At 44.8% G+C, this 23732-nt stretch overlaps 2 pseudogenes; one reads left to right on the top strand and one right to left on the bottom strand.

Annotated features, from left to right (window-relative positions):
• Positions 1-7319: 7319 nt before the first annotated feature.
• LOC136660834 (5S ribosomal RNA) lies at positions 7320-7439 on the bottom strand (annotated as a pseudogene).
• Positions 7440-21475: 14036 nt separating this feature from the next.
• LOC136660907 (5S ribosomal RNA) lies at positions 21476-21589 on the top strand (annotated as a pseudogene).
• Positions 21590-23732: the final 2143 nt, after the last annotated feature.

The following is a 23732-nucleotide window of genomic DNA, read 5'->3' on the forward strand; positions in this document are numbered from 1 at the left end:
TTTTTTCTCTTTTCTTTTCTTTTTTTGTTCTTGCTTGCTTGGCAAACAACATTCTTTACCCTTCAATCCCCTTACTGTCAGTCTTACATATATTATAACTTATGTGCCTCTTCACCTAAAATATGGTTGCTCTTTAATTCCAGCGGTGATGAATTGCTGAAGTGAATTCATGCAAACAGGGAAATTGAAATTAAATTCATCACACTAAGAAAGGCCCGTCCTACTCATGTAAATTAGCAGCTTTCCTCCTAAAATCAATTTGTTTTGGTAAATTATGCAAAAATTCTCAAAGGGCTTAGGTAGGTAATTTATTACACTCGCAACTGTTCCATAATGTTAGAAAATGAAATTTATTCACACAATATTAGATGGCGTAAGCTGAGAGCTTAGTGACAATTTTTGTTCCTTTCAGTTCATCCAGGTTGTTGGTGTGCCAGGCAGAAATCACAAAATATGGAGGACCCCCTCAGTCTTCCAGTTGCTCTGTAGCAAATTGAGCTTGCAGAGAACAGAAATGATACCCTTTTGTTTTGCAATGGAGACCCAGTTCCAGAGCAAACTCTTTATTAATGGCCAATAAATGGAAATAAATTAAACAAAGGACTGAACTTCGCTAGTCTGATGAATGGATATTGTTCAAAGGGCGGGGAAGCTTTTTCTATAACTCTTGCATAGCCAGATTGCTCAAAAACCAATACTTTCAATGGGACGTATGTTCCAACAGTTCCTATTTAGGAGGATCAGTTCCCATTTTGTGATTATATTGTTATTCTCATTCTATGTTATTATATCATTGCTATCTCATTGTACATAAGTTTTTTAAACAGGGTTGAAAAGACACACCTCTGAAGAGAGGAACAATCTGGATCAGGGGTGTGAAACATAAGGCCCATGGGCTGGATGTAGCTCATGGAAGCAATTTCTCCCCCCCTACCCATTATATTTGGGCTCTCCCAGCTTGATAATTGGATATCTTGAAATTATGAATAAGATTTGCACATTTTCTCTTCTGTTATTTACAGTTCTCAATGTGAGAACGAAGTGCTTATATTGGGCCATCATCTATTTAATGGTGTCACTTTCTGCTTTGTGATGCCACTTCTGACCCTCAATAGGCACCATGAATGCTAACTTTGGCCCACTACATGAAATGGGGTCGACACCCCTGAACTAGATTTTGGCACATGGGAGACAATGGTGGAGGAAGAGTAGTAGGATGGAAGCATAAGTGAACAGGGGAACATATTAATTATTCAAGTGACACATAAGTGACCTTAGTTGCAGTAGGAAACAGGGACTCAGGTCAAAGGCTTCTTAGAAAAGCTGAGTTTCAAGAGAGTGTAGAAGGAAGTGAGTGAGGATGCATGCCACAGACAGCTGCAAGCATAAGGTGCAGCAAGGAAGAAAGGACAGATTGTTTTGAAGAAGAATGAGACCTTTGGATACCACTCTCTCATAATGACTGCCCCTGGTTTTCCCAGAAACCATCCCCATGCAATTACACTGAGCAGAATGCCATGCAGGGGAGGTGAGCAGAATGTGTGCACTCATGTTCTTTGTTCTATGGTGGATGGCCGCCTGGACTCCTCTCCGGAACTGCTCTGAAGTTTGTCAGCACAATTCTGTGCAGGTCTACTCAGAAGTAAGTCCTATTGTGTTCAGTGGGGCCTAACAGGATAGTGTGCATAGGAGTTAAATCTATTACAAGTGGAACCTGGAGTAAGTAAGTAAGACTGGAGTTAAATCTATTACAAGTGGAACCTGCAAACAGAGGGTTGGGTCTTCCCAACCTTTATATCTAGGCTACTCTCTTAAAAGCTCAAAGTTGTGAATCAAGTCGGGGCACTGATGTCCATGACTCGAGTTGACTCAAGTAGTTAAAAACAGCATTTTTGTGTGACTTGAATCAACATGAGTCAAGTGCCCATCCCTGCCTTCTACTTGGGGATGCCCTAGCCCTGTTCTCCTTCCAACCTGATTGCCATCTAAAGTATTGAACTCTTTGGTTTAATGTTTCTCATTGGTATAAAATACTGGTGTTCAAGAAATACACAGACACTTAGGTCTGCCCTATTTTGGCTATAATCTGATTCCCACACCAGAGCTGAGTGTGCTATTATAGAGATAGTAGCAAACCTAGCTACTATAGAGATAGCTAGATCACTAGAAAGAAAGAAAGAAAGAAAGAAAGAAAGAAAGAAAGAAAGAAAGAAAGAAAGAAAGAAAGAAAGACTTTGTAACTAGAGATTGAAATTGAGAAATCAGGATCAGTACCTACTGCAAGGCCATAGCATCCAGAAACTTATCATTGTTGTTTCATGAGCTAGTTCAATCCTGGGTGGTAAAAGTCCTTCCTGCTTCCTTTACCTCTTCTCCATTTTGAGAGTTGAAATCTCTGCCAAGTATTTACAAGCTAATGGCACTGTTTACACTTGCGCTGCTCATTCACAGCAAAGCCACCTCCATCATCAGCTTCCCCAAGTTTACAGAAACCCAGATTTCCCATGTGAGTTCAACTAATTAACTATTAATCATATTTCGAGTGTCTCCTAATCTCCTGCTAATTGCGTTGCTATAATTCATTAATAAATATTTAACTTGGCTTTAAGCAGGCTTTCCTTGTTTTCTGCTGCTAATGACCTGGAAGGTGTGTTCCATTTCGGATGGTGCTTGTACAGAGCATCATCTTACACAGCTCCCTGATTTCTATTACCGGTTTCTTCCAATAAGAAACTATTCTATAGTGGGAGGAGGTTTACGGCGCAATCCTCACCTGCGCCGATACCGCCGGCTGCATAGTCTGCACTGCATCCAACACACATTAGGAGCAGGCTGGAGGTCAACTCAAGGTAAGTGGATATTTTCCCACTTACCCTGAGTAACACCCCAGCCTGCTCTGTGGGGCTACTCTGATGTGCACCAGCTGTTTAGAAGCCCAGGTAGGGCTCCCCAGCCCGGGAGCGGGGCTAGGATATACCATGCACTGCCACTGCTGAATATCCCACCCCTCCCAGACCCAATCCTCCCCTATTCCACCCTCCCCTGCACAGAAATACACCCCCGCCCACTGCCTCCACACTGCCCTCCAGCCATCCTTTCCAACCACTACCCCGCACCTCCTGGCACAGATTTACCAACACTGGATGGTGCAGGGACTGGATCTGGTGCCCACAGGCTTGTGCACTTCTTTGTGCTGCTACTGCTGGCTCTTGAGTAGCCACAAATGTGCTTTGCAGCTTGTCTGCAACCCTTGGAGCCGGCCCAGGGAGACCTGCACCAGCACAACATTACATTAGGTTTGGAATGTGATTGAATAGCATTATTGTTAGGGGTAAGCTACACATGCTTTTACAACTGGTGTAGCACAGTGGCTAGTGCCCCAATCTAATGGGGTACTTAGAGCAGTGGATCTAGTGATCTGCTGCTATAGGTCACTTTGTGAGGGCACAGTGGAAATGCCAGTGGAAATGCCTGGAGGAAATGCCTGGAAATGCCTGGAGGCTCCAAGCATCCACCTGGGCACACTGCCGATTCAGTTAAGGTGACAAAGGGGAGAAATTCATAAGCAATTCAGGGGAAATGGTAGGCCAAACTTGGGGGTGGTGGTTCAAGGGTGGGAGGGAGTGGATCATACCAGATACTATCCCCCTTTCCCAGCCTGGCCCACCCCCTAGGTTTCCTCGGATTTATGCCAGCAAAATAGCTGGTTTGGTCCGTGGAAACCCATTGGCAACCAGGTGGCCTACCAGTAAGTAAAAAAATATTTTCACTTGTGGACCATCTAATGCCCCACCACTACCACTGTGTGCATTGCATGCCCATTTGGTGTGGCTATATAGCATAGGATGGTCGAGGATGGGCCATAAGAGACAGCATTGTCACTCCAGGCTTCTCCCGTTAAAAAGTCTTATCTTTGTCGTAAACTTGCTAGGTGGCCTTGGGCAAATCACGCCACCTTGGCTCCCTAGTTGCAAACTGGGGATAACAGTATTTACTGCACAGAGTTACTATAAGGGCAACATCATGAAAATACACATGAAGGGTTTTGCACCCTAGAAAATTCTCTGTCAATGTCACTCGTCCTAATAAGCGTCATTAGTCCTAATGTGCTGACTTGTTCTTGTGTAACTAACTTATAGGTGTGCCTAATTCAGATTAGGACCCCGGCAAGGGAGATGAAGGTCAGACCTTCATGTGTTGCATTGATTGAAGAGGGAGGTAAAGGCTTGTTATACTGGGATGGTACCGCTGTAGATGGGCAGCCCAATCCTAACCAGCGCTGGCACAGACAGGCCACATAGGCTGTGCTGTATCTGGAGCTAGTTGACTGGAGATCTCTTTGGGGTAATGTGATATTTTCCACCTTACCCCAAGCAATGCCCCAGCCAGCCCCTACAGCAGTGATTTTCAACCTTTTTCATCTCAGGGCACACTGAAAAGGCACTAAAATGGTCAAGGCACACCACCAGGTTTTTGACAATTGACAAGGCACACCATGCTGCCAGTGGAGGCTCACATCTCCCATTGACCCTATTCATAAATGACCTTTCCCCAAATTCCTGTGGCACACCTGTGGACCTCTCATGGCATACCAGTGTGCCATGGCACAGTGGTTGAAAATGGCTGCCCTATAGGGCTATTCAGATCTCCGCCAGCTGGTGGACATCAGAGTAGCCCTTTGTAGGGTGTTTAGGCCTGGGAGGGAGGATAAGATGTGGCAGTGTGCCAATCCTGCTCCCTTTCAGCCCTCTCCTTGCCCTGTGCTGATCCTGCCCTGTCCTGGGCCCTCTCACTGCCCTGAACTGCCCTCTCACTACCTCCAAAATGCCCTCCCACCACCATGTTCCAAAGCCCTGTGCGGCTCAGTAGCGTATTTACCTCTGCCGGCAATCAGGCCTCCCAATATAGTTTTGGTGGGAAGCCCAGGTCTCCCCATTGGCACTGCTTACTAATGTTGGCAACCTTCAGTCTCGAAAGACTATGGTATCGCGCTCTGAAAGGTGGTTCTGGCACAGCGTCTAGTGTGGCTGAAAAGGCCGATTCGGGAGTGACAATCCCTTCCACACCGGGAGCAAGTGCAGTCTGTCCCTGGTCTGTCTCCCTGGCTATGGGCCTTCCTTCTTTGCCTCTTTGCCTCAGACTGTTGGCCAAGTGTCTCTTCAAACTGGGAAAGGCCATGCTGCACAGCCTGCCTCCAAGCGGGCCGCTCAGAGGCCAGGGTTTCCCACCTGTTGAGGTCCACTCCTAAGGCCTTCAGATCGCTCTTGCAGATGTCCTTGTATCGCAGCTGTGGTCTACCTGTAGGGCGCTTTCCTTGCACGAGTTCTCCATAGAGGAGATCCTTTGGGATCCGGCCATCATCCATTCTCACAACATGACCGAGCCAACGCAGGCGTCTCTGTTTCAGCAGTGCATACATGCTAGGGATTCCTGCTGGATTCCAGTTGCTTACTAATGCGGTGTTGCAAACATGCTTTATATTGATAACAGTCAATGGTGCAGAGAGGATTACTGAGATCCTCACAGCCCCAAGAGTCAAAGGATCCCAGGGAACTGATTAAGTACCACTGCTTGAAATTTAGCACATAGATTTGCTGCATTCTGGATATCTTGTTGAGAAAGGAAGTCACTCACTCCTCTGTCTTTGGTGCCTCTGAGAGTTGGCATTAGGCCTGGGGCAAAATGTCTGATGGAGCCCATCTTCTCAATTTTCCTGAGAGCTGTCAGAGCTGCCTTTAACAAACTGCAGCCTCCAGAGTGTATTGGGGTACTAAAAGTGCATTGAAAGTAGATTAAATCTGTAGTGGAAACACAGCCTTCAATAGGCTGAGATCAAACTACTGTATAGTTTGTTCTGTTATGGCCTGGGTGCCCTGAAAGCCCAGGTCCCAGGGATTCCCCCCCTCCGCCCCATCTCTCCTGTCTGCTCTTCCAGAATGACAGCTGCCTTTCCAATCAATTTTTTTTCTCCGATCTTGATGTGGCAGCTGGACCTTGTCAGTGCTGAGAGCTGGCAGTGGGCCTCTGAATGGTATCTATCATTTTTAGCATGTTTAAAGACATCACCAAAAATGTCACCAAAAAAATCTGGTTTGGAATATACAGTATATCTACTTAGCACATATTACTTGGAAGGAATAAAACACAAACCTTTCTTTCAAAGGTCTTCTAGAGATCAGAAAAATATAGAGTCCAAATTTTGGATATCAATTTCTGCTCACATACAACCTTGCAACTATCCCAAAAGGGTGTGTGTGTGTGTGTGTGTGTGTGTGTGTGTGTGTGTGTGTGTGTGTGTTTAAGGTCTGCAGGGTTCTAAGGCCAAGTTCTGTGATGTTCTCAAATCCTTGGAGAAAAAAAAGAATTTCTAGTGGGGGAGGGGGGTCAGTCTTTTTCAGAATCTAAAGAGAGACAATTGAGAGAGGTAGTGAAGCAGATGCAAGGAAAGATTGGGGAAGAATATTCAACTACTTGTCATGCACACTTGGCTTACAGAGCAATCCTATGGGCTGCCTGCACTGTTGGGACTCATGTCTTGGCAGCATAAAACACTGGCCCTTGTCATGCACTGCCTGGCAACTGCCACAAGCAGCAAGAGGGGAGCTGTGCTGGCTTCAATAAGATGGGAGGGGAGGGGTGCTCTGGGTGAGAGGAGGAGTTTCAAATGGATCATGGCAGGGGTGGACCAGTGAAGCAGTGGGGTGGATTCAGGCAGCAGCAGCAGCAGGTGCCAGAATCCTATCCCTGTCCCTTTGCCTGTTCCCTCCCTTTTTTTCCTCTGTGGACCTATGTCAGCTGTAGAGAAGATGTTGTACCTCTGCTGTACCACTTCACATTGTCCTCCTATTGGAAGTACCACTGGAAATAACTGGTGATAACATCATCACTGGTTACTTCTGGTTTGGGAGGCCAGATGCAACGCGACAAACACCAGTAAGAGGCTCAGATTGGATAGGAGAGCTTTCTGAGCACGGAAAAAACATGCTTTGGAGCTCTGCCCACTGCCCATCCTACTGCTGTTTGTTATGTTGTGTTCCTAGTCTCGTTGCTGGGCAGCAGATGTCCAGGGGTCCTGCAAGTACCACCAGACACCACCTCAAGTTCCACTGGTGGTACCTGCACCACTGATCGAGAAACACTGCCATAAAGCATCAGGGAGCTTACCCAGAAGAAAACAAAAGTTCCCTTACTTCAAGGAGGCCTCCTGATTGCCCCCCCCCACCATAGGATCTGCCTCCATGGCATGACTGCATCAGTGAAAGTGGCAGGGTATGGTATGCTATGGTTGGCAACCTTCAGTCTCAAAAGACTATGGTATAAGCCTACAGCACCAGGTATTCCCAGGCAGTCTCCCATCTAAGTACTAACCAGGCCTGACCCTGCTTAGCTTCCAAGATCAGACAAGATTGGGCATGTGCAGGGTAACAGTTGCTGCAGCAGGGTATAGGATTGGGGCATTAGTTAGAAGCAGGGGTGCCCAAACTCTGGCCCTGGGGCCACTTGCGGCCCTTGAGGACTCCCAATGCGGCCCTCAAGGAGACCCCAGTCTCCAATCAGCCTCTGGTTCTCCAGCAACTTGCTGGAGCCTGCACTGGCCCAACGCAACTGGGTGACTGTTTGACCTCTTGCGTGAGCTGTGGGATGAGGGCTCCCTCCACCGCTTGCTGTGTCACTTCTGTGATGCAGTAGTAGCAGCAAAGAAAAGGCCAGCCTTGCTTTGTGCAAGGCCTTTTATAGGCCTTGAGGTATTGCAAGTCTTTCATTCATTCATATAAGTTCCACCTCTAATATACTAATATATGTAAACCTGTATAAATGTATTCAAATTTGAAATGTAAATTAATTCTTTTTTTCCCCAGCCCCTGACACAGTGTCAGAGAGATGATGTGGCCCTCCTGCCAAAAACTTTGGACACCCCTGAGTTACGGTGTTGTAAGAGAAGTAGGGGATTGGGCCCAAAACGTCCAGGGAAAGGTGAGTTTAAGGAAGGGATGTGAAGACAGTGAGCATGGAAATATTCTCCAGGTGTTCCACCGGGTAGATGGGACTCGTCGGCCTGGGAAGGCAGCTCATCTGAGAGAAGGAAAACTCTGATCCCAAACCTCCACTGCCTTGTGGCTACATCCAGTTAAGGAAAAGGCTTCAGGAGTCAACCTCGAGGCAAAATCCGGAGCCGGAGTCCCTGAGGCAGTTCATGGCTGAACACAGTCACGTTCTGGCAACGCCTGCGACGCCGCTGGAACCAACCGTATTGGTCTCTGCCTTTCCATTGGACCATTTCAGCGACGTGGAGAGGGGGGATTTGCTGCATGGGTAACAGCCTATCCTCCATACCTACTTTACCCAGGCTTCGCGCACTGGAGAGGACACTCTGTTCCAGAACCACCATTCAGAGCGTGACTCCATAGTCTTCCGAGACTGAAGGATGCCAACAAGTTCCAGGTAGCAGTTCCAGGCAGAAGGGAGACACATGCCTTCTGTCAGCCTTCAAACCTTCCAAGTTGTTTTTGCTACAACATCGAAGTGAAAAATAGCCCTTCTCAACATCTGGCCATTTTCATGAGTCTAGCCACCTACCTTTGGCCATTCAGCATCACGAACAAATGATGGCCACGCAAACTAGAGCGGCTTTCAAAGAGTGGCCGCTCTCCAACTGGAGCACATTTCATGCTGCCCATGATCCCAATTTCATGTCTGCTTTGATGTCAGTACAATGCAAACGCAAGCCTCGCCGCATTAACCTTACACCTTACCTTTCTTCGTGCGGGAGAGAGACGTTTGAAAGCGGGTTTCACCTTCCATGTACTTAACGATCAAGATATATTAGAGAGCGTCGAACGAGTGGAACTTTTAAATTGGCTTTTAAGAAAGAAAAGAAGCCAACAAAGTAAGATGTAGCGTTTGAAAAAGGATCCTTTGGAGAATTAGTATTTCCCTGAGCTGTTGAGGTGGGACAGGGTTGCCATGGTAGCCACAAAGGTAATACAAACTAATGGATTGAAAATAATTCCCACAGCTAATCACTAGAGGTCAGTAGAAGATCTGAGGTGAATGCCTCTCCTTTGGCTTTTCTTTCTGTTCGAAAGCCATCATTTGTAGACAAAACTGCATACAGCTCTAGAATTTCAAAGCCGAGCTATCAGTTTCTAAGACTGCAATTCTTTGCAGTTCCCTGGGACTGACGGCCCCAATCCTATCTGCATGCTTTGGTGGTGGTGGTGGTGGTAGTGGGGAGATCAGATGGTCAGCAAGAGGTAAGTATAACACTTTTTTTACTTCCCTCCCTATTAGGCCGCCTGATTTGCTTATGGGTCTCCTCAGACCCACACCAGTTATGTTGCTGGTGTAAGTCTGAAGAGAGGAAGTGAACAAGGTGGCTTGGAAACGGTGGCATCAGTAGCAGGTCACCCAGTGTGGGAGGCTAACATGTCACCTCCATGATGGACCTCTTCCCATGCAGTGGGTGAGGCAGTGCCCCATGTGGTAGGTGCAGTAAAGCACCATCACTCTGCCCTCACTGGATTTTTTGCTATAACTTTTGATGGACTAGAGATATTTCAACATGGTTTGTTTCATTGCATTCTGCATGAAATTACACATCAGTTGACATATAACATGATGGTATTATTCAAAAAACCAAGATTCCAAAATTTTTGGCCAGTAGTGGTGTCACCCCTCCCTCCGTGCATGCCACCCAGTGCCGCCCAGAGCCCCCCCATCCTCTAGCAGCGTCACTGGTTGGAAAATCAAGGATTGGATCTATCAGGCACTTTTGCATCTAAGACACCCCCCCTCCAGCCCACTCTCTACCATCCCAAACCTCACCTAAACCTCACCTCCCACTAGTTGGCTTGGTTGCACACAATGGTAAATCCAATATTTGAACTGTTGTAGGACCGTTGATAACAGCAGAACAATAGATCCACTGATGTAAATGGCCCATGGGGTGAATTGTTAAATCTATTTAACATAACAGAACTCAGTTCTGGGTAGACATGTATTGGATTGCTTTATCAATCTACATGCTAGCTCTGTGTCAAACACACTTACTTCCTATTCAAATCAGGATGAAACAATTCAGTTGTTAACCTCAGAATAAATGCTTTCACATGTTGTCCTGTTGAATTATAGGTTAAAATCAAGAGACCAGGAATGGTGGGACTAGGACGAAAACTTCAAAAGAAAGTAAGTAGGAATCATGAATTTAATTAATTACATTCCTTCTTGCTTCTATCATTGAAATCAAAGTGGTTGTAGAGGGGATGCCCAGGAAGTTGCCCCTCCACACACTGATGAAATCTAGCCCTGTTTAGCTTTAGCAAATTGGCTGACCAAGTTGGTTGCTTCATATGTTCTCCAGATCCTAAATGCATACAGATAATCTTGCATGTTCAGAGGAAGGTAGGGTTGTTTGGGGACCCATGCCCTTCACAGTGTTTGCCCAATTGGCCTAGGCAAACAAAAGGAAATGTTTATTTACCCGCAGATATTTAATCTGCAGAACTCCTTCCAACAGGAAGTAGTGATGGCAGCTGGCCTATGTGCCTTTAACTCATTTCTGCCCAACCCACAGGAGTAGTATTTTATCTCTGTTGCGTATATGCAACATTGGGCAGAAATGACTTAAAAAGGAATTGGAGGAAAAGTTCATCATAGGCTGCAAGTCATGGTAACTATATGCAACCACCAGGTTTTAGAGGTAACCTATCTCTGAATTCTAGATGCAAGGGAGTGGCCACAGGATGCAGGTAGATTGTTGTCTCATGCTCTCCCAGAAGCATCTGTTGGGCCACCGTGAGATACAGGAAGCTGGACTAGATGGGCCTTTGGTCTGATCCATCAGGGCTGTTCTTAGTTTCTTATGAGTCTGTACATCCCCAAGACCATTGACAGTGATGTTTTATTTAACTTAGCAGGGCAGGAGGTCTGGTCTAGAGGGTAGAGCCTCTATTTGCCTGAAGATAACATCCACAAGGTCGCCGGTTCGAGGCCACCGGCACCGTGCGACCTTGAAGCAGCTGACAAGCTGAAGCCGAGCTATTCCATCTGCTCTGAGTGTGGGAGGATGGAGGCCAGAATGTGAAACCAGATCAGAGTGAAACATCTGGACTGTTGTGGTTCTTGAAAGATAGAACCTTCTTTCAATTGTAAAAATCCCTACGGGGATTTAGATAAGCCTGCCTATGTAAACCGCCTTGAATAAAGTCTTGAATAAAGACCAAGAAAGGCGGTATATAAATACCTGTATTATTATTATTAACTTTTTGCCTGTGTTTTGTTTTTCTTTTCAAAATCTGTGCACCCTTTGACATCTGTTGCAGAAGCAGTTCTAAAACTTCTACACTTGTCCTTTCTCCGTCTTCTGCAGGCTTCCATTGTCTCATCCTGAATGACGCCTTAACATTTTTATTATGCCACAAGGATTATGCAGCAGGCTTTTATAGGAAAATCGTGTAAGCCAAAAAAAAGTGATGAGGTGATAATTGGCTTCAGAACTGCTTAACAGTTTGAAAATCTGGGGAAACAGAAGTTTATGTAAAACAGAAGCAGAGGGCGAAAATTCTCCAACACATCAGATTTTTCTAGACTGATGTTCCTTCTACTTTGTCAAATGGGAAGTTCAAATACCACTGTTTGGTATTTTGGTTTGTGGCTCAGAGGTAGGGCACCTGCTCTGAGGACAGAAGGACCCCTGGCATCTCCCCAAAGGGACAAGAAAGACCCAGTGGTGTATCGAGAGGAGGGTCCAGTGGAACATGTGGTCCTGGATGGCAAATGGGTAGGGACAGTGACCTCCCCTGTGCCCTCTGTTTCCCCTGGAGGTGTTCTGAGGGCCAGGGAGGCCACATGCCCTCTAACGCCTTCTGGAGGCCGAAAATCATCACATTGGCCAAAAACTGGAAGTGATTATTTTTGACCTCCAGAAGGCCTTCTGATGGTTGGCAAGGCTGTGTGTGGCTTCCCCAGCCCTCAGAAGGCCTTCTGGGGGGCAAAATTGTCACTCACAGTTTTCGGCCTCCAGAACGCCTTCTGAAAGTCGGGGGGGGGGGGAGTGTGGCCTCTTCAGCCTTCAGAACAGCCTTCAGGAGGAGGAAGAGGGTGTAGAGGGCACCTCCGGGTGAGAGGAGTGTGCCTGGAAAGTGTGCCCCCAGGTGCCACAGTTGCGATGAACACCGCTGGAATGACCCTTACCCCCATGCCCTGTAGAGATGCTACCAACACACGTAGAAAATGCTGACCTTGATGGATCAATGACTTGACTCAACATAAAGTAGCTCTCTATGTTCAAATACTAAAAACTGAGTCAAGATTGAACTTGATTCTGTCTTTTTAAATGTCCTCAGGTTGTTAGCTTCATTAAAGTTCTATTTCTTATAAACCAATCCGTGATTTAGGCATGGAGGGCTTCTTCTGGTGAAAAGGCATTTTAGCAGCTGTTAAGACATCTAATATAAGTTTAAAGTCAAATACTTCTATTATGTCCTAGATTGTATTCTATTATTAGAAAATACAGCAGTGCATATTGTACTTGAAATTATTGAACTAGCAGAGAAAAATCTCCCGAATGTCCCATTCCTTCCTGTCAGAAAAGTCCTTGATTTTGATCTATGAAGTCACCTATTTTGAATTACTTTTAATTTTCCTGGCCATTTAACCATTTATTATCTAGGCTTGGATCTTCATTTTGATCCACCACCGTTAATGGAGAAAGACCATGTAATAGATTTGACCAACAAAGAGTCTATCATCTATGAATTACAAGTAAACACAAATTTTTGCTTAGCTTCCCATAGGCTTTACTATCACAGTACTGAAATCCTGGGGAGCCCTATGTTTGGGTGGGTGGGAAGCAGCAGAGAGTGTCCTAGATCAGAGAGGGTCAGTAGATCTAGAGGGGGGGGGGCTTTCAGGAAGACTTCAGAAACAGTTGCATACATGCTGAGTATCCAAGATCTCCCCATGTGAACCTAGTGATCTCTGACTGGTTGTGAAATTTTGAAATGTGAAATTAGAAGAGTATCTCAGGTATCTCTTAAGGGTATCTCTTAAGGAAAAAGAGATTTTCTCTTTCTGGACTTCTTCAAGGGAGTTTTTAGAAGGCGAGTGAAATGTTTCAGGGTGGTTGAGCACATACATGTAAATGTGCAGCCCAGGAGGTGTTATGCTTGTGTGAGAGAATCTAAGGTCGTTTTAAAGCCTAAGCAGAACCCAATTCAACAACTGCTTCATATGACAAAATAGGGGCAAGGGCTGTCAAATATTGTATTCATCCCATCTACTCTAAGTGTGGATGAGATCAATTAGCCTACTATGTCTTGGTTAACCGCACAATCCCAGGTCAGTTTTAGCTCTCCTGTAGTACTCCAGGCTTCCTAGGCAAAGGAAAGCATTGGTCACTGGCTATGCTTTAGTTGCACAGTATCAGGAATGCTTTTTGTGTTAAGAACAGGATTTTGAAAGAAGGGAGTTTTCAGTGCACACTTAAATATTTCAAGAGAATACTGAAGCTTTCTTTGTGTTTACTCCTGTGTTGTTGTTTTTTAAATTCAACCATCCCAAGTAATGGCTCTAATCAAGCTGAGCCACACCACATTGACTATCGGTCTGGTAGCCAGAACCAAAAACTGAAAACTAGGTCCAAGCTAATGGATATAATCATATCTGTGTCAAGCCATATATAGGATGGCTTGATTTTGAAGATCCTAGATCTTCGCAGCGGGCCCAGTTTGTTCAAACTACGACGCCATCAAAGTTCACGTTTTCTACTTGCTCTTGACTTTGATTTGAGAACAAGTTGATAGAGTTTTGGTTAATGAGCCAATTATATTCAGACAAGATAACCATCATGTAGAGTGTTGTGCTCAGCTAAATTGCTATGCTAATAGCTAGCAAACTTCCCTCCACTTCTTGTTTTACTGGAAAAGTACAATGAAGAATCTGAATTTATTGAGAAGTTTTAGTTCCCCTTCTTTTAAACTACTGCAGGTCCTTAGGGTGGTTGGGGGGGGAGTGTTCAAAGGCTTGAATCAGTTAAGAGTATTGCACTCAATGGTTTCTAAATTGTGAGCAGCCACAGGCTGAAAAAGCAGCTCCAGTGCTGCCCTCTCTTCTTCCTCCTTTTGGCCCAGGCCTGGGTTTACCCCATCTGGGCCATCTTATAACATTCAGGATAGTCTGATCACCCAATTCTCCTGGCACTCAGCTTGGCAGCACTGTGAGGCAAACACATGCATTTGCCATTTGATCCTCTGCAACCCCCTCTCACTCTCTCCCTACTTTTCTCTCTCTGTCTTAGTTTCTTTTTTCTCCAAAAAAGGGAAATATTTTCATCATCCTGCCCCCCGCAGGCAGAACCACCTCCCACATGCCCTCCCTCCACCCCACCCCCCCACTCCCTGCGCTGCTATCTCCTGGGCCTGGGTTTGGAGATCCCTGGTTTAAAGAGGGGATAACCACAAAAGCAACAAAACTTCTGCCCTACTACTAGGTAAGCCCCCTTCATCAAGAAAATGCTTGGGAGTGAAAAAGGTGAACTCATGATGAAATGAATTTAGATATAGGAAGTAAATCTTTTTTTAAAAAAACAGGCCTTAAATAATGAAAATGAATAGCAAAAGTGGGGGGGGGGGGCTGTGAAATAAAATCCTGCAACCTATAATAGAAAGGGACAAGAGAGGAGTCTCTAGGGTTATAAAACTCCCCCCTTGAGAATTCCATTTCTCTTATGAAATGACGTAAACTAGTGGTTCTCAAATATCTAGCTCTGTGACCCACTTTTTAGATTGAGAATTGGCAGGACCCATCAGAAGTGACATCATGACTGGAAGTGACATCATCAAACAGGAAAATTTTTTAACAATCCTAGGCTGCAATCCTACCCACTTACCAAGGAATAAGTCCCATTTACTGTCACTATTAAAAGCCTATACATAGTATCCTGTTAAAAGTACAGATCTGTCACATTTCCCCAAATGTAGTCACATACCATGGTAGAATCAAGTCATATTAAAAATAAAATATTGAAATGAATGGGGACCGACCTGAAATTGGCTTGTGACCCACCTGGTGGGTCCCGACCCACAGTTTGAGAAACACTGAGTAGACGTTCCTTTAAAATGGTCAGAAATTTCTCCTTGAGAGGACCCCTGCAAAGTTTCAGAGTCAACCATATTATTATGTGTGAGTAGTGCAGACAGTAAAATGGATAAGTGGAGATGAGAGGGTAGATACAGGGTCATTCATGCAGCAATTTTTGGCAAAAGCAAAACAAAAAAAATAAAACACACGAGGAGGTCACAATTTTCATGCAGTTAAATGTTCTTGTGAAAATGTGGTAAGATCATAAGTCACCATATCCTGAAATATGCTTAAAAAAAGACTTTTCAGACTATAAATCTTTGTGACCACATTTTGTCAAATGAGATTCCTTTTCCAACACTACTTTACCTTGAAAATTAAGGAGAAAATTCTTCCCACTTTTTCTTCCTCAGAAAGCAAAGTCTTTTTCTCCTGTTTATCAGTTTTTATCAAGCATTCTCAATAACAACACACAACCATGCTATTTTTATACATTTGTAGAAAGCAATGGCGTTATGTTAACATCTTACCCAAATACAGTTCTCACTACAATTATCTTTCACTACAGTTAGAATGTTAGCCTCTGAGCAGGGCTGAATTTAATTTGTGGACACTTAGGGCCCAATCCACTGCCTTGTGGCTACATCCAGTTATGGAAAAGGCTTCAGGAGTCAACCTCCAGGCAAAATCCGGAGCCGAAGCCCCTGAGGCAGTTCATGGCTGAACACAGTCACGTTCTGGCAACTCCTGCGACGTCGCTGGAACCAACCGTTTTGGCCTCTGCCTTTCCATTGGACAATTTCAGCGACGTGGAGAGGGGGGATTTGCTGCATGGGTAACAGCCTATCCTCCATAACTACTTTACCCAGGCTTCGCGCACTGGAGAGGACACTCTGTTCCAGAACCACCATTCAGAGCGTGACACCATAGTCTTCTGAGACTGAAGGATGCCAACTACTAGGGCCCAATCCTATCCAAATTTCCAGCTCCGGTGTAGCCACAATGCAGCTCCGTGGTATGGGAAAACATACCTTGAGGAGGCCCTAGTGACTGCCCCTCCACTGCAGGATGCAGTGTGAACTCCACTGGCACAACTGAACCAGCACTGAAAAATTGGATAGGATTGGGCCCTTATACATTTCATTATTTTCATCAGCTATTATTTATTACTTACTTCTTGCTTACTTATCTACTACTTGTTGAACTGGAGAGTCAGGATTGTGTAGTGGTTCTAATGCTGGACTTAAACTTGGAAGATCCAGGTTCAAATTCCCACTCAGGCATAAAGCTTCCTGGATGACCTTGGGCCAGTCACTTTTCTGATAGCCTAACGTTGTTGTGAGGACAAAAGGAGGGAAGGTAGCATGTATACCACCCAGAGCTCCTTGGAGAAAAGAGGGCATAATTTTTTTAAAAAAAAATTACTAACTGAATAAATAAATAACTTTTACAACTGCTACTTACAGTAGTCAACTTTACTTACCACTAACTAGTACAGGGTGACCCAAAAAAACCAGAACCCATAAAAATTTTATTAAATCCTACAAAGATCCAGCAAATTTCAAGAAACTTTTCCTTGGTTGACCAAGACATATTGGGGAAGATTATTGTTCCAATATTTCATGCACAAAGTCGACTTGTATAACCTGAAAGAAAAAAGAAGAAAAATTAAAATTAACAGTTTTATTCAAAGATTTGTGGGTTCTGGTTTTTTTTTGGGGGGTCACCCTGTAGTTTACTAATGAATAAGGGCCCAATCCTATCCAATTTTCCAGTGCCAGTGCAGCTGTACCAATGGGGTGTGCACTGCATCCTGTTGTGGGGAGGCCGTCACAGAGGCCTCCTCAAGGTATGGGAACATTTGTTTTCTTACCTTGGGGCTGCATTGCTGCTGCAAAGTTGGATAGGATCAGGCCCTAACTTACCACAACCGTATGTAAAATAAAACTTAGTAATGGTGCAATATGCCTGTCTCTCAGAAGTAAATGCTATTGAATTCACTGGGACTTACTCCCAGGTAAGTCTGTATAGGAGTGCAAACTTAGGATGCACTTGGCAGCTAATGCTAACCTGTGCTGAACCGGGAGGCCAGCTAACCTGCTCATATCTAACGCACGGTTGGGACTGCCTTTGGCTCAGTCTGGGGCAAGGGGAACTCATTTCTCTTACTCCAGATAACGCAGTGGCAGCACGAGATCTGACGTGATAACTGAACACCCTGGAGTTGCGCCAAGTTATCTCGGAATGGGGTAGGATCTTGCAGAAGGGCCGGATCCTGGCGTCAGTTCTCGTCTGAGTCTGGCTCACTCATGGGCCTGCATGCCAACCACCCTCCCCCTGCCATGGAATGCCCCTGTTCCACCCTCCCCCTCCCCTCCCTTCCCCAAGCCCCCAGCCTGACTAGCTGGCATGAACCTACCTATAGCTCTATAGGGCCCGTGTTGTCCTCCAGAGGCCGGCACACAGATGTGCACTGGCCTTTCTCCTCTCCCGGCGGTCCAAAAGTGTTTTAGAGCACTTCTGCGATATATATGGAACAGTGCAAAGGACTTGCACTGGCCCAAGAGCCAGTTGGGATTGGGCCCTAATGCACTTGAGAGTAAGCCTCATTGAACACCATGGGATTTACTTCTGAATATATAGGATTGTACTGTAAACTTACCACTTACTTGCTGCTGTTACTTCTACTATTACTACTGTTGTTGAAACAGTATGATGGCATATCCAAAGAATTCTAGTTTAAATTTCATTTTCCTACCATGCTATAGCAAATGTTAGTGGGCATGTTAAATATGGGGATGCCTAATTATTTACAATGCAAATTAATTTCCAAATGAAACCTTGCTAATTTCTTCTGCCCAACCACTCGGTGTATCATCAGCAGCCAACATGTTAAAGCAAAAAATAATTTAAAAAGTATAAAACCCAAATGTGTTTGTTGATAATTACACCCTCTCTCTCTTAATTGTACAAGGCAGCTGGAGTGTAAATAAATATTGCTATTTATTGCATGCAATTGTCACACACCTATTATAGCTGTGGTCCCAGAATGTGATTAGAAGATAATTTGTAACCAGCAGAGGTTAAAAAAAAATAAAAAAATGAAAGCCTATTTCTTTTTACAAAATCCAAATAAGATAACACTAAATGGTGAGCCTGTTTATTTAACAAGTAACCATTAGGAGTTCCATGATGTGACAAAATGAGTGGAAATGATACCATTGTCTTTTCTGGAGGTAATTTTACATCTAATCTTCACCGCTGTAGTTGAGGATATCTGTATCCTCTCCTCCTGGTAGTCTATTATTGCATTATCCGTAAACTGTCTAGAAACTATTAGTGTGTGAGTGGCACTTGTGGGAGAAATTAATTGTCATTTCAAGGGCAGTGTCAGATGTGGTTACTGTCTTTATCTTTTGGTGACATGTGCATCCCACAAAGCTAAATGGTTTTTTTTTTTTTTTTTACTCCAGAGGATAATGGAGTGAAATCTCAATCTCTCTTGCTGCTTGAATTCCCCCGAGTTCTCCAATCCGAGCTATGACAAGAGTGGTGAAACAAGGGGGAAAAAATACAATCCCAAAGAGTGGTGTCTGAAAAGAAGGAAAATCCAGAATTTCAATGGGGGGGGGGGGGGGAGAGAAAGACAAAGCCTTTAGGGAATGCAGATTTCTCCTTGAGTGTCTTTCTCCTTGAGTGTCATATTTGATAGGGGATAATTTCAACCAAGAAGTCTCTGCAGAATCCAACTAACTCTTTTATAGAATTTTTTTTTTTTATGAAGTCAAAAGATTTTTGTAGTGAACCATTGCTAGCTTAGTATATTTGTGGATGAAGTCTTGGCTTAAATATTAGGGCAGCAATTTTCAACCAGTGTGCCATTGCACATTGTTGTGCCGCAAATGGTCCACAGGTGTGTTGTGGGATTTTGGGGGAGGGTCATTGATAAGTTGGTCCATTGCGGGATGTGAGCCTCCTTGCTGGCGGAATGGTAAGCCTTATCAATTGTAAAAAAAAATAAAAAATCAATGGTGGACCCTGACAATTTTAGCACCTTGTCTGTGTGCCATGAGATGAAAAAGGTTGACAATCACTGGCTTAGGGATTTGTGTAATCAGGGTATGGCTGATGATGGCATACCTATACACACCTTCTGGAACAGGATTAGAGGTTAACCACTCCATCTGTGGGTCCAAGCCTATCAGAGGATTTGCTGAGTCAGGTTGACCCCTGAGCCCTCAGTGCCAAAAAGTGCCATACATGTGCCATCAGGGGATCCACACACAGGCGTGATCCACACATAGATGGAGGCCCTGTGGAGGGCTTTGCCCCAGTCCCTACAGCAAGCTAGTATGTAGCATTAGCAAATACATGTGTACTCGTGGAAGGTATCTGTATGGCCCCTTCGCATGCAGAACATCACAGGTTCAATCTCTTGCAAATCCAGGCCTAGCAAGGAAAATATAGATATCTGAAACTCTGTATAACTACTCCCAGTTAGTGTTGCTTAATGACTGAAAGGCAGATGTGGCCAGCGGAAGCTCTTGATCTGGTCCACAGAATCTCTTCATTATGTAACTGTGGAGATCTACACAGCCAGGGTTGGAAGGCCCCCAATGCTGTTCCGAGATCTTGAGGAATCATGCTTGTGTGTGTGTGTTAAAAAATGTAAAAGCAGCTTTTAAAAACCAACTAAGAACAAACACAGGTGTGCAGCACTTAATGGTGGAGATGCATTCTTCTGATTCTGTTGTTTTGTGATTAGGTCATTAAGTGACCATTCAGTCCAATCTGTTGCCTTTGTTGTGTAAACAGACACACCCTGCCAGACTGGCTGCAATGGCTGCTGGAGATAGATTGCCTCTTCTTTGCACTGAGAGCCTCTCTGTTGTATAAACAGCCACTCTGCTGCAGGCTGTGGGAGACGCAATTGCCTCCTTCAGAGCATCTTTATTGTGCTTTGACTACCGTCATATATGCAGTCTGTCGTTAAGTCAATGGTTGTTAAGTGGTGCACACCTGTATTGTGGCCACACTATCATTTAATATTCCAGGTTAAGGGGCTGAATTTATAGCACTTAAAGGACCATCTTAAGACATAGGCACTAGTACTGTATAACAGGGGTGCCCAAACCCCGGCCCTGGGGCTGCTTGCGGCCCTCAAGGCCTCTCAATGCAGCCCTTAGGGAGCCCCCAGTCTCCAATGAGCCTCTGGCCCTCTGCAGACTTGCTGGAGCCCGCACCGACTTGACGCAACTGCTCTCAGCCTGACAGCCAACTGTTCGACCTTTCACGTGAGCTGTGGGATGAGGGCTCCCTCTACTGCTTGCTGTTTCACATTTGTGATGCAGCAATGGCAGCAAAGGAAAGGCCGGCCTTGCTTTGTGCAAGGCCTTGAGCTATTGCAAGACCTTCATTCAATCATATAAGTTCATCTTTAATAATATTAATAATAATAACTTTATTTTTACCCCGCCTTTCTTCCCGAAGGGACTCAAGGTGGCTTACAACAGATTAAAAAACATAATTTAAAACAAAAAAACATATTAACATATATCTTTAATATATTCATTTATGTAAACTTATGTAAATTTATTCAAATTTTAATGTAAATTAATTCTTTTTTCCCCTGCCCCCCACACAGAGTCAGAGAGACGATGTGGCCCTCCTGCCTAAAACCTTGGACAGCCCTGCTGTATAACATAGTATACACGTCCCAATATATTTTCCTAACCATACTGGAAGTTGTTGAATTGTACATCTCAGAAGCATTTACCTTCTTTCAGGCATCATTAAGTGACTGACTTGTTACTTTATAACTGATCAAGATGTGCATATTTTATCCTCTGTCCCTGGTCACTTCCTGCTTAATCACACCCTGCCCTAAGTAGGTGCTATAAATGCTATTCAGCACACTGTAAGAAATGATCTGTTCTAGATCAGTGGTTCTTAAACTTTTAGCACCAGGAATCCACTGTTTAGAATGAGAATCTGTCAGGACCCACCGGCAATGATGTCATGACCGGAAGTGACATCATCAAGCAGGAAAATTTTTAATAGTCTTAGGCTGCAATCCTACCCACACTTACCTAGGTGTAAGTTCCATTGACTATCATTGTTAAAAGCATATATATAGTAGCCTGTTAAAAGTACAGATCTGTAACATTTCCCCAAATGCAGTCACACACCATGGGAGCATCAAGTCTAATACATTAAAAATAAAATATTGAAATGAATGGGAACCCACCTGAAATTGGCTCAGTTTGAGAAACACTAATCTAGATGAACTGATACATACACTGTCTCCCAGCAGCTTTCAAAGGTTTCAGACAAGGGCCTTTCACAGCCCTCCCTGGGATGCAAAGGACTAAAGAACCCAAGATCTTCTGTGTACAACACCTACAGTTACCCTGCACATGCCTGATCTCATCTGATCTCGGAAGCTAAGCAGGGTCAGGCCTGGTTAGTACTTGGATGGGAGACCACCTGGGAATACTGGGTGCTGTAGGCTTATACCTTGATCTCGGAAGCTAAGCAGGGTCAGGCCTGGTTAGTACTTGGATGGGAGATCACCTGGGAATACCGGGTGCTGTAGGCTTATACCTTGATCTCGGAAGCTAAGCAGGGTCAGGCCTGGTTAGTACTTGGATGGGAGACCACCTGGGAATACCGGGTGCTGTAGGCTTATACCTTGATCTCGGAAGCTAAGCAGGGTCAGGCCTGGTTAGTACTTGGATGGGAGACCGCCTGGGAATACCGGTTGCTGTAGGCTTATACCATAGTCTTTCGAGACCGAAGGCTGCCAACCAACACCTATGCTCTACTGGTGAGCGACCCCCCTCTCCCCCATGCTTGTCGGTGTTCACACATGCACTTGCCCCAGTATTTAGTGCTGAGTAAACAAGCTACAGACAGGCATGTGTCTGAATCATCCCTTAGCATCTGCAGCCATGGAGCCCTTCGAACGTGCTCTCCTTATGATCATTGTGCATGCTAACAAGCTTTATTCCTGAGGCATAAAATGAATAAACAGCATCTTGGTCAACCATTTCCATTATTTCTGCTGCAGAAATGAGCTTATTACTAGTTTGTTTTTCACTACCTCTCAGACAGATGTTGCTCGGTCTCGAAGGGATTTTCAGCTTTTCCCAGTCACTCTGCCTTGGTGAGACTCCAGATGATCCATCGCTCCACTACATTTCTCATCAGAGGCAGAGGGATAAAAGCATCTGTGGAAGCAAAAGGGGCATGAGTAAACTCCCCCCCTTCTTTTGCAGAGAGCTAAGATGCACGGCTTCCAACTGGCAAATGTGAAGAGACTTTGGGGGCAGAGGCTCACAGACACCTGTGCTCTCATGACAGCTCCAGTTCCTTATAGATCACAAAATACCAAACCTGGCTCTTTGCAAGGCTGATCCTGTTCTGTACCATTCCCATAGAGAAGAGACAGAAGTTCTCTTCTGCGGAGATATAGAAGTGAAAGCAACCACAGACTGAGAATAAAGGTATATGAGCATATTCCACTTACTAATATATAACACAACAACAACAACAACAGTATTTATATACCGCTTTTCAACAAAAAGTTCACAAAGCGGTTTACAGAGAAAATCAAATATCTAATGGCTCCCTGTCCCAAAAGGGCTCACAATCTGAAAAGATGCAAAGGAATACCAGCAGACAGCCACTAGAACAGACAGTGCTGGGGTGAGGTGGGCCAATTACTCTCCCCCTGCTAAATAAAAGAGGACCACCCAGTTGAAAAAGTGCCTCTTACCCAGTTAGCAGGGGATAAACACAATTTAAATTGCTTGTAAGATTTGGGTGATCACCAACTGGAATTATAACTGGGAAAATAGACCAGGCTGCATTCATGGACATCAGGCCTGAAGAAGTTGATTGGAAAAGCTTCATCCACACTAGGAGGATTTCTGCTGCAGCTTACTCACCCTTGAGTTAGTTTGAGGTCTGTTTGGTTGTTCTTTGGGTGTACGAAGTGTTTGCTTTTTGCATGATTGGCGATTGGTGGGGAGCTGTTTGTTTTTGTCTGTCTCTGAGGTCTGCTGTTCTTAGTCAGGATCACTACTACTGGCAGGTAAGGTGCAGGACTAGGAGAGCAGGATTAGGGATTCTGTGTTTATCCTAAGATATTAGAGAATTAGCACAAGCACCAGAACAGACCTTAAGAGGCTATCTGGCTTGGGGACGCAGGCTGGTGGCGGCTCAGGATTGGATCATGAACTCTATCTCAAAGTCTGCCAGGTTTGGATAGGCAAAACAATTTGGCTGCCTGGACTGCACTTTTCATAGATCATCACGAGGTGACCAGATGGCGCAAGAGTGGTGACATTCAAGGGGGAAGCTATAGTTGCATTTGTCTCCTTCAGATGCAAGGTAGGTGCCGGAACTAAAGGGAAAGTAGTTTGGGATAAATAGGACCCCCTTCAGGGTGTTTCTGAACCAGGGGACATCCACTAAAATTGAGTGTTGGGAGGATTAGGACAGACAAAAGAAAATATTTCTTTACTCAGCATGTGATCGGTCTGTGGAACTCCTCGCCGCAGGATGTGGTGACGGCATCTGGCCTGGACGTCTTTAAAAGGGGATTGGACAAGTTTCTGGAGGAAAAATCCATTATGGGGTACAAGCCATTA

Source organism: Tiliqua scincoides, chromosome 9 (assembly GCF_035046505.1).
Source record: "Tiliqua scincoides isolate rTilSci1 chromosome 9, rTilSci1.hap2, whole genome shotgun sequence".
Classification (NCBI taxonomy): Eukaryota; Metazoa; Chordata; class Lepidosauria; order Squamata; family Scincidae; genus Tiliqua; species Tiliqua scincoides.